Source organism: Cervus elaphus, chromosome 9 (genome assembly GCF_910594005.1).
Source record: "Cervus elaphus chromosome 9, mCerEla1.1, whole genome shotgun sequence".
In the NCBI taxonomy this organism is placed as follows: Eukaryota; Metazoa; Chordata; class Mammalia; order Artiodactyla; family Cervidae; genus Cervus; species Cervus elaphus.
In genome coordinates, this window is record NC_057823.1 from 85,811,225 (window position 1) to 85,826,727 (window position 15,503).

At 36.4% G+C, this 15,503-nt stretch overlaps 1 pseudogene; it reads left to right on the forward strand.

Annotated features, from left to right (window-relative positions):
* The first annotated feature begins 2,191 nt into the window (after positions 1-2,191).
* LOC122700820 lies at positions 2,192-14,319 on the forward strand (annotated as a pseudogene).
* The last annotated feature ends 1,184 nt before the right edge of the window (positions 14,320-15,503 follow it).

Sequence of the window (15,503 nt, forward strand, 5' to 3'; positions counted from 1 at the left end):
TAAATGTATTAGACTTTGAAAATAAAAATAACTAATGTATGGTTTCTGAGTTCAGATGAGTATGGAATACAGAAAATAAAACCAGTGTTTAATAGGGAGCTTGTTATGGAACACTGGATGATATAGAAATACAGGATCAGAGACTAGAATAAAGATGTCTAATTAAAAAAAAAAAAGCTTTCTGACATATAAAGATAAAAATTGAGCTACCAAAGTTAAGGAATAAATGAAAACAAATTGTCTATATGCAATTGTCAACATAAGTATTTAAGAAGACAGAGCGCAAAATCATATTGTAAAGGTTACTAGAAATCATAGTGATTACTGACAGCCCCAAGCCACAGAAGGAGGAAAATCATAAGACCTACACAGATGGGGGTAATCTGTTTTAAATCATTACACTAGCAAGAGAGAGAAAACAAGTTTACCTGCAGAAAAATTTGGTTTTGTCAGAAAAATGGAGAAGTTTCCTGGATGATGGTCTCAATTTGTGAAGTGTACTGTAGTGTGTGTGTGTGGGCAGGCGGGGGCAGGGGGGCGGTGGGGGGAACATACCTGGTTGGATGAGATTGGTTGCTGATCACGACTCCTGAGCATGATTGGGAGGTAATAGTGAATGACGACTAAAACTGGGAATAAATACTGGTGCTTATTTGAACAACTGTATGTTTTCCTTCAGCAATGTTCAGGGGTTTAGTATTAAGGCAGAGAAATCATAAAGTTGGATTTATCTAGAGGGGTGCTTTGAAGTTAGGAATAATGCAAGTGTAGAGTAGGAGATAGGTTAAATTAATGATAGGAGTGGTCATAGGTGTACTGGGAAGGACTTAAAATACTGAATGGATTGCTTCAACACGGTGGGGGAGGAGAAAAATGTTGATAGTCTCATAGTAGTAAAGAACAACTTCTTGGTAAATAAAAACATCTGGGATCTTTAAAGTGTTTCTCCATTCTCTAATATTACATTTAGTCAGTAAATGGTATTAGATTTTCTTTAAAATATATCTAGCACATCTTTACTGTCTAGACAGTAATTTTTTATTCAATTTTTGCAAAATTGTCATGAATTTCAGGGGGCATCACTGACCACAGAACCTTTCTACTCAATACAACCCTGGGCCTACTTCCATTTCAGTGACAAATTCAAGATCAGCATGTATAATAAAATCCTAGGCTGCCACTGACCTTATCAAAACAGATCTCTATTCAAATATTATTGTAACTTTTTTTCTAAACTCAATGGAAGATCTGAACCACATTTCCTTTAATGATAATACCTTCACCTGGGCACTGTGATCACATTTTACTGAACATTAAGGATATTCTTCTATCATGTGCCGATAACTTCATCACAAAACACTTTTTAATACTCTGAAGCTCTGCTTCTACATTACATGCTAACAGGTATTTTTTTCCTAAAAATACATCACTCCAAATCCAACTGCATTAGGCTAAATGGTTTCAGCTGCAGTTATAATTTCTCAGTATATTTTATACTATGTACCACAGTGCCTTAATGTGTTTCATAGCAAGTTTCTAATCTGCCCTTGCTCTGCTCACTCTATGAAGTGACGTGAACTCGCTTAATTGTGTCTGCCTCTTTGCGATCCCATGAACTGTAGCCTGCCATGTTTCTTCATCCATGGAATTTTCCAGGCAAGGATACTGGAGTGGGTTGCCATTTCCTTCTCCAGGGGATCTTCCCGACCCAGGGATCGAACCCTGGTCTCCTGCACCGCGGGCAGACTCACTACTGTCTAAGCCACCAGGCAAGTCCCCAAGCTCACTCTGCAGTAACCAACAAATATTTAAGGGTAGTGTTACCATCTATTTTCCATATCTACACAAGGAAGTGAAATGCACTTGAACAAACATGCTTCTTAGAGGGCTAACTGGCTCCTTATTAACCAGGCTTCTTTGTGAGGCCAGCATAAATCAAGGGTCCTTGTGACACACACAAGTGCTTTAGAAGTCAGAATTGATGACTAGAGCAGGTTTAGATTCCTCAGTCATCCTGTGGTAAATCTTCATTTAGCCTTAAAACATTTTTCCACAGGCCAGACATCATTTCAGTAATGGAAAAGGATATTAACTATAGTTGCCATTAAACTATCTTTATGCTAAGTTATTAAAGTTTCTTGGATCCATTTTATTAAAAAAAATTACTTTGCTGATACACACATATTGTAACATGGCAAACCTTGATGACCTGTCAGAAATGACCGAAGTTTGTGTTACACAAGGACTGGAGTCTGGAAAATATTATAACTGTATAAAAGTCCCTGAATTGAATCTTGTCCCAGCTATCTTAAGTAACCAATTTATAGCACTGAGACAACTCTTCAGTTCTCTGGTTCTATTTCTCTAATTGAAGAATGAATTAATTATAAATGAGATAATCATAAGGTTTTTATCATTAAATTTGTTAATATGGTGTATCACATTGATTTAGTTGTGAATATTAAAGAATCCTTGCATCCCTGGGATAAAGCCCACTTGGTCATGATGTATGATTTTTTTAATATGTTGTTGGATTCTGTTTGCTAGAATTTTGTTGAGGATTGTTGCATCTATTTTCACCTGTGATACTGGCTTGTAGTTTTCTTTTTTGTGGCATCTTTGTCTGATTTTGGTATTAGGGTGATGGTGGCCTCACAGAATGAGTTTTGGAGTTTACCTTCCTCTGAAATATTCTGGAAGAGTTTGAGTAGGATACGTGTTAGCTCTTCTCTAAATTTTTGGTAGAATTCACCTGTGAAGCCATCTGGTCCTTCAGCTTTGTTTGTTGGAAGATTTTTGATTACAGTTTTGATCTCCAAGTTTGTGATAGGTCTGTTAAGATTTTCTATTTCTTTCTAGTTCAGTTTTCAAAGCTTATACTTTTCTAAGAATTCTTCAATTTTTTCCAAGTTGTCTGTTTAACTGGCATATAATTGCTCATAGTAATCTCTTATGATCTTTTCTATTTCTGTGTTGTCTGTTGTGATTTCTCCACTTTCATTTCTAATTTTATTGATTTGATTCTTCTCCCTGTTTTTCTTGATGAGTCTGGCTAACAGTTTGTCTGTCTGTTCTATTTATCTTCTCAAAGAAACAGCTTTTAGTTTTGTTGATTTTTACTATAGTCTTCATTTATTTCTCATTTATTTCTTCTCTGGTTTTTATGATTTCTTTCTCTCTACTAACTTTGGGTTTTTTTTTTTTCTTTTTTTTCTAGTTGCTTTAGTTGTAAAGTTAGGATGTTTATTTGATGTTTCTCTTGCTTGAGGTAGGACTTGTATTGCTATGAACCTTCCTCTTAGCACTGCTTGTACTGAATCCCGTAGGTGTTGGGTTGTCACGTTTTCATTTGTTTCTATGCATATTTTGATTTCCTTTTTGATGTCTTCTGTGATCTGTCAGTTATTCAGAAGCATATTGTTTAGCCTCCATATGTTTTTTTTTATAGTTTTTTTTTCCTTGTAGTTGACATCTAATCTTACCATATTTTGATCAGAAAAGATGTTTGAAATGATTTCAATTTTTTAAAATTTACAAAGGCTAGATTTATGGCCAAGGATGTGATCTGTTCTAGAGAATGTACTGTGTGCACTTGAGAAAAAGGTGAAATTCGTTGCCTTGGGGTGAATTGCCCTGTAGATATCAATTAGGTCTAACTGGTCTATTCTATCATTTAAAGCTTGTGTTTCCTTGCTAATTTTCTGTTTGGTTGATCTATCCATAGGTGCGAGTGGGGTATTAAATTCCCCCACTATTATTGTGTTACTGTTTATTTCCCCTTTCATACCTGTTAGCATTTGCCTTATGTATTGAGGTATTCCTATGTTGGGTTCATATATATTTATAATTGTTATATCTTCTTCTTGAATTGATCCTTTGATCATTATGTAGTATCTGTCTTTGTCTTTTATCACAGTCTTTATTTCAAAGTATATTTTATCTTATATGAGTATTGCTACTCCTGCTTTCTCTTGGTCCCCATTTGCATGAAATGTATACGTCTCTAGATTTGAGGTGGGTCTGGTCAGAATGGCCACCATCAAAAACTCTACAAAAAATAGATGCTGGAGAGGGAGTGGAGAAAAGGGAACCCTTTTACACTGCTGGTGGGAATGCAAACTAGTACAGCCACTATCGAAATCAGTGTGGAGATTCCTTAAAAAACTGGAAATATAACTGCCATATGACCCAGTAATCCCACTGCTGGGCATACATACCAAGAAAATAAGAGTTGAAAAAGACACAGGTACCCCAACATTCATTGCAGCACCGTTTACAATAGCTAGGACATGGAAGCAACCTAGATGTCCATCAGCAGACAAATGGATAAGGGAGTTGTGTTACATATACACAATGGAATATTACTCAGAAACAAAAAAGAACACATTTGAGTCAGTTCTAATGAGGTGGATAAAACTGGAGCCTATTATACAGAGTAAAGTAAGTTAGAAGGAGAAACACCAATACAGTATATTAACAGATATATATGAAATCTAGAAAGACGGTAATAACCAACCTATATGCAAGACAGCAAAAGAGACACAGATGTAAAGAACAGACTTTTGGACTATGTGGGAGAAGGTGAGGGTGGGACGATTTGAGAGAATAGCATTGAAACATGTATATTACTATATGTAAAACAGATGACCAGTGCAAGTTTAATGCATGAAGCGGGGAACACAAAGCTGGTACTTTGGGACAACCCAAAGGGATGGGGTGGGGAGGGAGGTGTGTGAGGGTTTCAGGATGGGGTGACACATATACGCCCATGGCTGATACATGTCAATGTATGGCAAAAACTACCACAGCATTGTAAAGTAATTAGCCTCCAATTAAAATAAACAAAATAATTTTTAAAAAATGTAGAATTGAAGACAATTCCTGTTCTAAACCTCTATCATGTCAATATTTCACAACTGTTAAACTAGTAATTATTCAAATGATAGCAATAACAGATTGCAGTTAGAAATTATTCTTTGAGTTTTCATACAAGGCATGCTTTTGTCTGCACTTCAGGTCCTAGAGGATGAGGATCAAAAGGAATTCATATTCTCTTCTTCATACTCATGCTCATTCATGTCCAACTCTTTGCGACACCATGGACTATATAGCCTGCCAGGCTCCTCTGTCCACGTAATTGTCCAAGCAACAGTACTGGAGCAGGTTGCCATTTCCTGCTTTAGGGGATCTTCCCAATCCAGGGATCAAACCCTCGCCTGTTTTATCTCCTGCACTAGCAGGTGGGTTCTTTACCACCAGCGCCACCATCCTCCCCTTAGGCTCCATTCAACACTGTGCAATCTAGAGTGGATAATAGTGGACCTTCTGAAAAGCATATGTTACAGGGAGTGTAGCCTATACAAAATTATAACTAGCATCAAATATAGATTACTTAACACAGTTATCACCCAATGGCTTTCAAGACAGTAATAACAAGGCAGATCATGTGATAATTCAGAACAGTCTCATCTCACTTTTTACCTGTGATCTTCCAAATTAATTTCATTTGCAAGGTATATTGCTATTTTGGGGTATTAATACAATGGAATCATTTAATAAAGTATCTTTCATAGTAAAACAACTGTTTAAAATGAGACTAATAGCCAGGACATGGAAGCAACCTAGATGTCCATCAGCAGATGAATGGATAAAAAAGCTGTGGTACATATACACAATGGAATATTACTCAGCCATTAAAAAGAATACATTTGAATCAGTTCTAATGAGGTGGATGAAACTGGAGCCTATTATACAGAGTGATGTAAGCCAGAAAGAAAAATACCAATACAGTATACTAATGCATATATATGGAATTTAGAAAGATGGTAACAATGACCCTATATACAAGACAGCAAAAGAGAAACAGATGTATAGAACAGTCTTTTGGACTCTGTAGGAGATGGCAAGGGTGGGATGATTTGAGAGAATAGCATTGAAACATATATATTAACATATGTGAAACAGATCACCAGTCCAGGTTTGATGTATGAGAGAGAGTGCTGAGGACTGGTGCACTGGGATGACCCTGAGGGATGGGATGGGGAGGGAGGTGGGAGGGGCGTTCAGGATGGGGAACACATGTACACCCATGGCTGATTCATGTCAATATATGGCCAAAAACCACTACAGTATTATAAAGTAATTAGCCTCCAATTAAAATAAATAAATTAAAAATAAAGAAAGAAAAGAAAAAAAAGAAAAACAACCATGTTTAAGACAAAAAAAAAGACTAAAGACCTCAAATGGAGTCACTTCTGCAAAGCCCCAGTCACCAAACTGAGACTTGACTTAAAAAAGTTTTATGTCTCCAAAACAGAAATCTTAAATCAGTCAATCAGGAATCACCATATCAGTACCAGTTGGGTATTCTGATAGCCCCCTGCCTTCCCCTAAAGGAAAGTTATCCTGAAATAACAACCCTTCTTTTCTGTCAAACAACTTATTTGTTTCTACTCCTTTCTGGAAGTCTTTTTATACAGCTCCTCAGAACTACTTTACCTGATAGAACAGATGATGGCCAACTCATGAATCATTGAATAAACCAAATAACATCTCTAAAACTTACTCAGTTGAATTTTGATTTTTAATACACCAAAACATGAAAAATGGAAATGTTATTAATCAGAAATATATTGTATTATTTCTCTATAAGTGTATTTTTTAGAGTCATATTCAAAAGTTATGAAGATAAACCAAGATGGAAAAAGCTAACACTTAGATTCTATATTTTATTTAATAAAAAAATCTTTCTAAAATATATAATTTAACAATATTTAATATTTTTTAATTTTAAAAATTTAAAATGAACTGAAAAATTTTTTTGCTTGCCTATACTTCTAGACCTATATGTATATATGTCTAGGCTTTTGTGGTATTTCATGTTCCAAGGGATGTTGTCAACAATACTTAAGTATGTATTGCAAAAACCCATGTGCGTGAAATAAATGATCCTATTTTATAGACATTATACAAATTTGTTGTTTCACTTCCATGGTTTCAGTCTATCTTTTTTTTTCCAGGACCAGTTCAAAATTTTACTTTGCAAGACTATGTGAAATTATTATTTTAATTTTTGAAATATTCTGAGACTGAGATTCCTTCACAGCAGCAAACAAATCATAAAGGTAACATAGGAGACTACTGCTTCTTACCAAGGTCAAATCACTAAAATGATCACAGCCAGAGATAAATTCTGCCATTTTCTAGTTTGGAGTCTAATTTATTTGTTATATTTTTCTATATAGCAATAACCCCCAATCATAAATTATAGTTAGGAAAACACGAATTCAAAACGCAATCTCCCTTTACTTAAGCAGGAGGAACTATGATCTTCTCCCCAGAAGCTCCCAGGCTATAAGATTCAGAAAGACCACAGTTCTTCACAAAAGTAAAGAATCTTTTTAGTCATTTTTTCCATATTTCATCCACTGCTCAAGCTTCTGCCAAATAACTTTCTCATATACTGAGTGTGCAGTCTTTAATCCCTCTGGTTTCTTTTAAAATTCTAAGTTTGAGCTGGAGACCTCTGGAGACCTCTTAATTTTAAGCCTTGTCTACTGGCTCTTCAAGTGGCTTCTGGGTACTGACACCAGCAAATTACTCCCACGGTAAATGAAACTTTAAAGGACTGCTTATCACATGGGTTTGCAGATTCAACTTAGATATTGGTCTCTGTTTCTTGCTGAATTTCTTGAGAAATTAAATAAACTTTTATTCATCCTTTACCTCTGTTTGCAATGCTAAATTTTCAAAATACCTAATCTGCCATATTGCTTGACATAGAAGTGCTCACTGGTCTTTACCTCTTATATTCCATTTTTATTCTCCAACACCTTTGGACTAAGCCCAAGGAAGATCTCTTGATACCACAGTGAATGACTGGCCTCTATCAAATTTCACAATAATAACAACTGAAGCAGTAGCCAATCCACTTTGTTTTTTGGCTCCCTCATTCACTATAGCTTTTAAAGATACTTCTGTACTATACTTTTATCAATGACATTTCACAAAGTATGAGACACCAACTAATGTTCTGTAAATATATCTATGTCCTGACAATGACATGTCGAGCATACTTTAAAATGTCTGATTAAAACAAAATCTTCCTTGTATTTCTTATTGTTATAAAATACAACTAATAAAAATAAATGAAAAAGAAAAAAATAAAACAAGATTAAATATGCTTTAAAAATAAAAAAAATAAATAAATAAAATAAAATACATGGCAGTGACTAGTATCAGATATAGTCCATGATTAAGAGAGGATAAGAAAGAGAAATGGTGGTGTGTTTGGGTACATCCAAAGTTAGAATATATAAACTAAGAATTTCAAAGTTGAGAAAATCTGAACACTAATTAAAATTGCTCTCATTATTTACAGTGCAGACATATATACACAGACACACACACACTCTTCATACTACTGTTCATGTATTCTGTTTAAACGTACAGAACTGTTATTTTCTCTCAATTTCTTTTCTGTACAACACCAAAAAGTTCAGTTTATTTCTCCCACTGCAGGTCTTTTTATATGGTGTCCCTCTGCCTAAAATTAATATCCTATTCACCTGAATCCCCTCATTTCTTACATAACTATTTTGCCTCCCTTTTTCATGCTTTAAATTAAATATCATCTCCTCAGAAAAGCCTTACTTGGCTACCAATATAGACAATTGCCTTTATTATTCACAATTTCTTCATACTACTGTTTTCTTCATAATATTTAGGAAATACAGCATCGTGCTTTTGTTGCTTCACCTCTAATTAATTGATTTATCTGTTTAACTGTTTATTTTGTGTTACTAATACCAGGTTATAAACTCTTGTCAGAGTTTGTTCACTAATAATATACTCAGCATTCAACAGGGAATCTACTCATCTAGTAGGCTCTGAATATCATTAACTGAATAAACAAAAAAGTTAATCTAATTTTATATGGTATGCTATATTATTCATCAGAGATGTGAACTAAACTCTTTCATTTATAGAATGAATAACAATATGACTCATTGTAACATCCTCCACTCAGAAAAATCCCCAGCTGTTTGTAAGAACGTTTTACCATCTACTTTCAGAGGATTACTCACCACTGATTATTTGGAAGCAAAATATCAAACATCTGTGTCTTGTCCTTCATCTGTTCAGTGTGGTTTCCTTGTCCTTAGTTCACTCTTTAGGCTTCATGCAGAGAACTGAGGAGAGATGAAAACAAAATACATTTCACAAAGCCATAAACAAGCTTGTAAAATCATGTTTACATATCTACTCAATTTTATAAAAAATCAAAAAGCTTCATCTTACTGAATTTTACAAATACAATAAGGAATTCTGTGACATTTTTAACTGATTTATTTTTTCTCAATAGATTTTCTTTGTCTATGGGTTTTGAAAATCTGTTGTGCCTTTAGGAAAAGGGAATTTAACATTATTTTGTGAGTCATTTAGTGCATACATTTAATCAAGTGGCTCATATTGTCTGAATTATGATAATTTATTACTAATATTTCCTTATTTTTTCCTGTCTGATTGTTGAACCTACTTGGATTGGTATTTTATATCCATGAATTTTTTGTGATACTTTTCACATTATCATTATTATTATTTTTTGCCCTTGATTCAGGAAAATTTTATCAAGGTTAGCCTAAAAAACTTTAAAACTTAAAAGAATCAATCTTATGACTTTAGACTTACCGAGTTGCAAAATCATTACAGACAGTTCTATTGTATCCTCTAAATTTTCTTTTGTGAATATTTATCTTACATAATATAAGACAATTATCAAAACTAAGAAATTAACTTTGGTACAGTACTATTAATGAGACTAAGAAACTAACTTTGGTGTAATACTATGAATAAAACTAGGAAAATAACTCTGGTTCAAACTGCTAAACAGTAGAATTTGTGCACAGTACCCCCACCCCACCCCACCACTCCTGCCCCAACAACCAATTAATAAACTTTCATGACTGAGTGACTTTCACTTTCACTTTCCTGTTCCAGGATCCAGTCTAGAATCTCACCTTGCCTTTAGTTGTTATATCACTTATCTGTGAAAATTTGCTGGTCTTTTCATGTATTTCAAGACCTTGAAGAGTAATGGCCAGTTTATTTTTGCAAGGTTCCTCATTTTGAGTTTATCTAGTATTTTCTCAAGAGTACACTGAGGACATTTTGAGTTTATCTAGTATTTTCTCAAGAGTACACTGAGGACATTTTGGGGAAACGGTACCATAGAAGTGATGGCTCTCATTACACCATATTAGGGTATACGTTATGATGTCAGTATTACTCATGTTACTTTGCCTTGATGAAGCAAGTATCTGTGAGGATTCTACATTATAAAGCCTATATTATTTCTTTTTTAATTATTAAATAATTGGGGGTAATATTTTTGACAATACAAATATGACCAGTTCTTAAATATTCACTGATTTTACCACCCACTGAGGATCTTGCCTGTAATAATCATTACTGTAGTGTTCTAATGATGATTTTCTCTATATCTCATTCCTTCTACATTTATTTTTCTATAAGGAAGATATGTGCTTTCTCCCCATTTATTTGTTCAGTTATTTATTTATACATGTGAAACTCATGCTTATTTATTTGGAGGTAATAATTCTATTTTATTATTCATTATTTTGTTACTCAAGTTATTCCAGCAGCATTGTCCAGTGGGAGCTCTTTCAGGTTGGCTCCTGTGTTCTTTTAACATCCCCCCTTCTGTTTTTCATAAAATTTATTCATCTGATACTGCTAGATGCTCTAGGCTCATCTCCTATTTTTCTTCTCACAGCCCTAAAATAAATATTTTCATGAAGGACCCCTGAATTTTTCTATTGGAAAATTATATTTAGAAACCAAGATCTGAACATGAGATGTACTTATTGCTTCTATTTCCTCTTAGTGAAAAGATCTAAGCATATGTATTTACCAATTCCTGCATACATACACATTTATAATTATGTATGCATGTTTGTATGTAATCTGCCATCTACTTGTCTGTCACTTATCACCTATAAGTCTATGCTGATACTCCAATCCAGCACCACAGGGCTTATTCTAATTTTCTCCATTTAGTTATTTATAAACTTTCCCCCCTAAAGTCAAAATCTGGCTCTCATTGTGTACAAAGAATTTACTTATTTAACTTTCTTATAACAATAAAGTAGTTTTAGATTTGTTAAGCCATATCCAAGGGAGAAACACATTTACCAGAGTGTTTAGATACATTTCTTTATACATTCACCCTTATAATATCCAATCAAACCACTACTTTCCAAAATTCTTAAAGACCAGATTCTCCTTTCTTCCATCCCCTTCAGTACGTTTTTTAATCTCAGTCATAGTTGTTATTTTGTCACACTCCATCTATCTCACCAACCTGATTTTTTAATTTCAAATTATATATAAAAATCAGTCAGTTGTGTATGGTCCCACAGGTTTTGACAAATTCACAGAACAGTTTATTCATCACTACAGTTTCACAAAGAACAGTTCAATCCCCAAAAGAGACTCTTTATATTCAGCCTCTGCCTCTCAAAACTCAATGCATGACACCAACTGATTCAATTGATCTAATTTTCCATCCTTACAGTATTATATTTAGAAACCAAGATCTGGACATTAGGTATACTTATTGCTTCTATTGCTTCAAAAAGCATAGATCGATGGAATCATGGAAAGTGTAGTATCTGGTGTCTAACTGCATTTACTTAGCAAGTTATATTAGAGATTTGGGAATCATCTATTTGCAAGGATATACAAAAGTTTGTTCATCCATTCACTGGTTAGAAAATATTTTGTTTTCAACATTTGGTGACTGTGAATACAGCTGTTATAAATATTCAGAGTGTGTGCATGAACATACATTTTCACTTCTCTTGGAGTAATACTGTTGGTTCATATGGCAAGCAGAATTACATTCAACTTCATAAAACACTGCCAAATGCTTTCTAATGTGGCTGTATAGTTTTGCATTTCTAAGAGAAATATATGAAACTTCTTAGGGCATTGAATTATTGATATAACTTGGTATTGCCAATACTGTTATTGTTACTTTGCTTGTTTTGGCATTTTGATAGCTGTATAGTTTACCTTACTGAAGTTTTAATTTGGAACTCCCTAATGATTAATAATGTTGACTTTCTTATTATACACTTATTTGCCACAATTCCATCTTCTTTGGTGATAGCCTCTGGTGATACCTATCTTCAGCTCTTTCTAGCATATTTTATTGGTCTTTATTGAGTTTGGGATTTAGATTTGTTTTTATATTTTGAAAGCAAGTCCTGAGATGGAAATTTTATTTGTAAATATTGTCTTTGACTGTATCTCTCTCAATTCACTTAATGGTATCATTGGCAGAAAAGTAATTTTAATTTAAAAAATTTCAATTTATCTTTATAAAAAGTTCAGTTCATCTTTTAATAGATTATATTTTTGCTGTTCGATCTAATATCTCTTTGTGTAAGTCACAGTCAGGTAAATTTTCTCCTAAAATTTTTATCTAAAAAGAACATTTTTGTAGATACTATAGTTTTATATTTGTCACTTAGAGCTACAAATAGTTTTGCATTATTAAGATGTCCTGAAGAAAGAGGCTGAGAGCTGTCACTGCCTGTACAGCTTCCAGATAACTCACTCCCTGCCATGGAGGGGCTGGATCTGGGATGGTACTCTCCTCACCAGCAAGATCCAGGACTACCCAGGTAGGAACATGAATATTTTTAGCATGGCACCCTTGTTTGAGATGTTGGACAGGAGAGTGGAGCCCTACACCACCACCTACTCAGTCCACCAGCCAGTAGAAAACATAAATGAGACCTATTGTGTTGATAATGATTCTCTCCATTACATCTGATTCAGAACCATAAAGTTGACCCGGCCCACCTACAGTGACCTGGACCATCTGGTGTTGACCACCATAAGTGGGGTCATTACCTGCCTGTCCTTCCTTGAACAACTCAATGCTGACCTGCCCAAGCCAGCATGCACATGGCCCCCTGTCCCTACCTGCACGTCTTCATGCCTGCTTTGCTCTGCGAAGCAGCCAGGGCAGCCAGTCGAAGGAGCCCTGACATTGTGGAGCTCACCCAGCCGATGGCAGACACCAAGCGTGTGATGTCGCCTGTGACCTCTGCCGTGGCTGCTATCTGACTGTGGCCATTGTTTTCAGAAGCTACATGTCCATGAAGCAGGTGGACGAGCGGATGCTTACCTTCCAAAACAAGAACAGCAGCCGTTTAGTCAGGCGGATGACCAATATTATGAAAACAGCTGTCTGTGACATTCCGTCCCTGGGGGCCTAAAAATGTCCGCCATCTTCATTGGCAACAGCACAGTACATAATATTTCTTATAATAGTCCGGTCAGACGGCGGAAGTTTACCGCAGAGGACAGGGACGAAGCCAGCGGAGAGCAGCCAGGAGCCCTGGGTGTTGTCTTGCCCCTCTCTCCTCAGGGCTTGGCCCGAGGCAGCTCCTGTGACTGCCGAGCGACAGAACGACCGACACCCGCCAGGCCTTTTCCAGCAAGCGGCTCTGAGTGGTCACAGGTGAGCTCAATAAGCCCCGGGCCTTCCGAGCAGTGGATAGCCACAGCCCCACCTGGCCTGGGGAGGGCTGACAAGAAGCAGAGAAGCGCACTTAGGAGCAGGAAGCCGCTGACTGAAGTGCCCCTGAAGGCTCGCTGGGTGAGAAAAGGCAGCGTCTTCAGCACCAGCGTCTCCAAGCAGGACGTGGAACTGGGCCCAGAGATGACTTCCAGTGGTTCTGAGCGAGACCGTCCGTTAAGCCCTACAACTCCGCCGCCCCCAGTATCCTCCACAAAAGCGGACTCCTGCTGGTCCTGCTCAAGGCCTGCACCCAGCTCCAGCTGATTTTTCTGGCGTTGAGGGTCAGAGGGTTGCAGATATGCCTTACCTTCAAGCGCTCCTTCTGGAACTTTTGTTGTTGCTGTTAATTTCCTTTTCCAGCCCCAGCAGCATCCAGGACAGGACCAGCGTGACACCTTCTGCCTGGGATATCCAGTCGAGGCCCTGCAGTTACCAATGGACTGCATCCAATGGGTCAAGCAGGTCTGGTCTCGGGTCTGCCCTGGGCGGCTCACTGGGGAACCACCTGGACTGCGAGAGCCGTAAAGAAGCAGGCTAAAAAAAAAAAAAAAAAAAATCCGCTGTGCGCACATGCGCACCACGTCCTTCAGTCCTTGCTCTGCCGACAGGCTCTGAGGAAGCTGATGTCAATACGAGTACCTCACCACAGACAGTGTATTCCGGAACCACAGCCTGGACGCCTCACACCTGGTGAGTTCCTCTAGACAGAGGAAGGTGTGGCTGACCACCACCTCACCCCAGGCCATCTCAATGTGTCGTGAAGGAGCTCTTCACCAAGCTGGTATCATTCGCTTCACGGTGGCCTACACAGAGCCCAGCAAGGAGGCGTTCAGCTACCACCAAGGCATGAAAAAGTGGGTGGAGACTGAGTGTACCGGCTCTAATGCCCCCAGATACTCCTGTCTCTGGGACTCCCCGAAAACCTATCGGTTGTTGCCTGGGGCCTCTCGCTGGAGCACCTGACTATGATCAACTCTGGCGTCAGTAATATCTGGGAACTGGTGAGCCCAGGATGAACCTACAGATGCTGGTAGTCTCTTGAGCCGGTTGAGTCGCTGCATGGGGATTCAGGTATATATACTATGATTTGTTGGAGAGAGAGGGTTGATGGGGTGGAAGAAAAATGGAAGAGGAAAAGGGGGAGAAGGAGAGGCTTCTTATAGATTTCTCTATAACTTTGTTTAAAAATGTTCTGTTGACTAAATTTGGGGAAATCTATTTTTTCGTTCCAATTCTATTCCATCAATCTATGGATATATCTTCTTTCCAATACCAGAGTAACTTGATTGGTGTAGCTTAGAGTAAACACTTAAATTGAAATATGTAAATCTTCCAAATTTGTTCTTCAGTTTTAAAATCATTTTGTGTCAATTCAAGTTTTGTTGTCTTACCATAAAATTTTTATAGTCAGCCTTCAGGTATTTACAAAAATCTTGCTGAAACTTTAATTAGAATTGCACAGAATCTTCATATAGAGTTGGGAATAATTTTTTCTAACAATATTGAGGCTTCCAGTCTCAGAAAATGGTATTTCTCTTCAGTTACTTGTTGCTTAATCATTTTGTGCTTTATAGTTTTCACCATACAAATCCTGAACATATTTTTGTTAGGTATTTACCTAAGATTTCAATTTTATTTAGTGCTGTAGTAAACAAAATTTATTTTTTAAATTCCAATTGTCATTGCTTGTAGGAAGGAATAAAATTGGTATTTTTATGTTGACTTTATATACTAAGATTGATAAAATTAATTCTAGAAAAATTCCCGAGTTTTTCAGATTTTCCACATAGAAAATCGTTTTGATCTGTGAATAGAAAATAGTTATCTCTACTTTTATATTCTTTGTTCTTTGAATTTATTTCACTTTATCAATATATTGGCTAGCCTA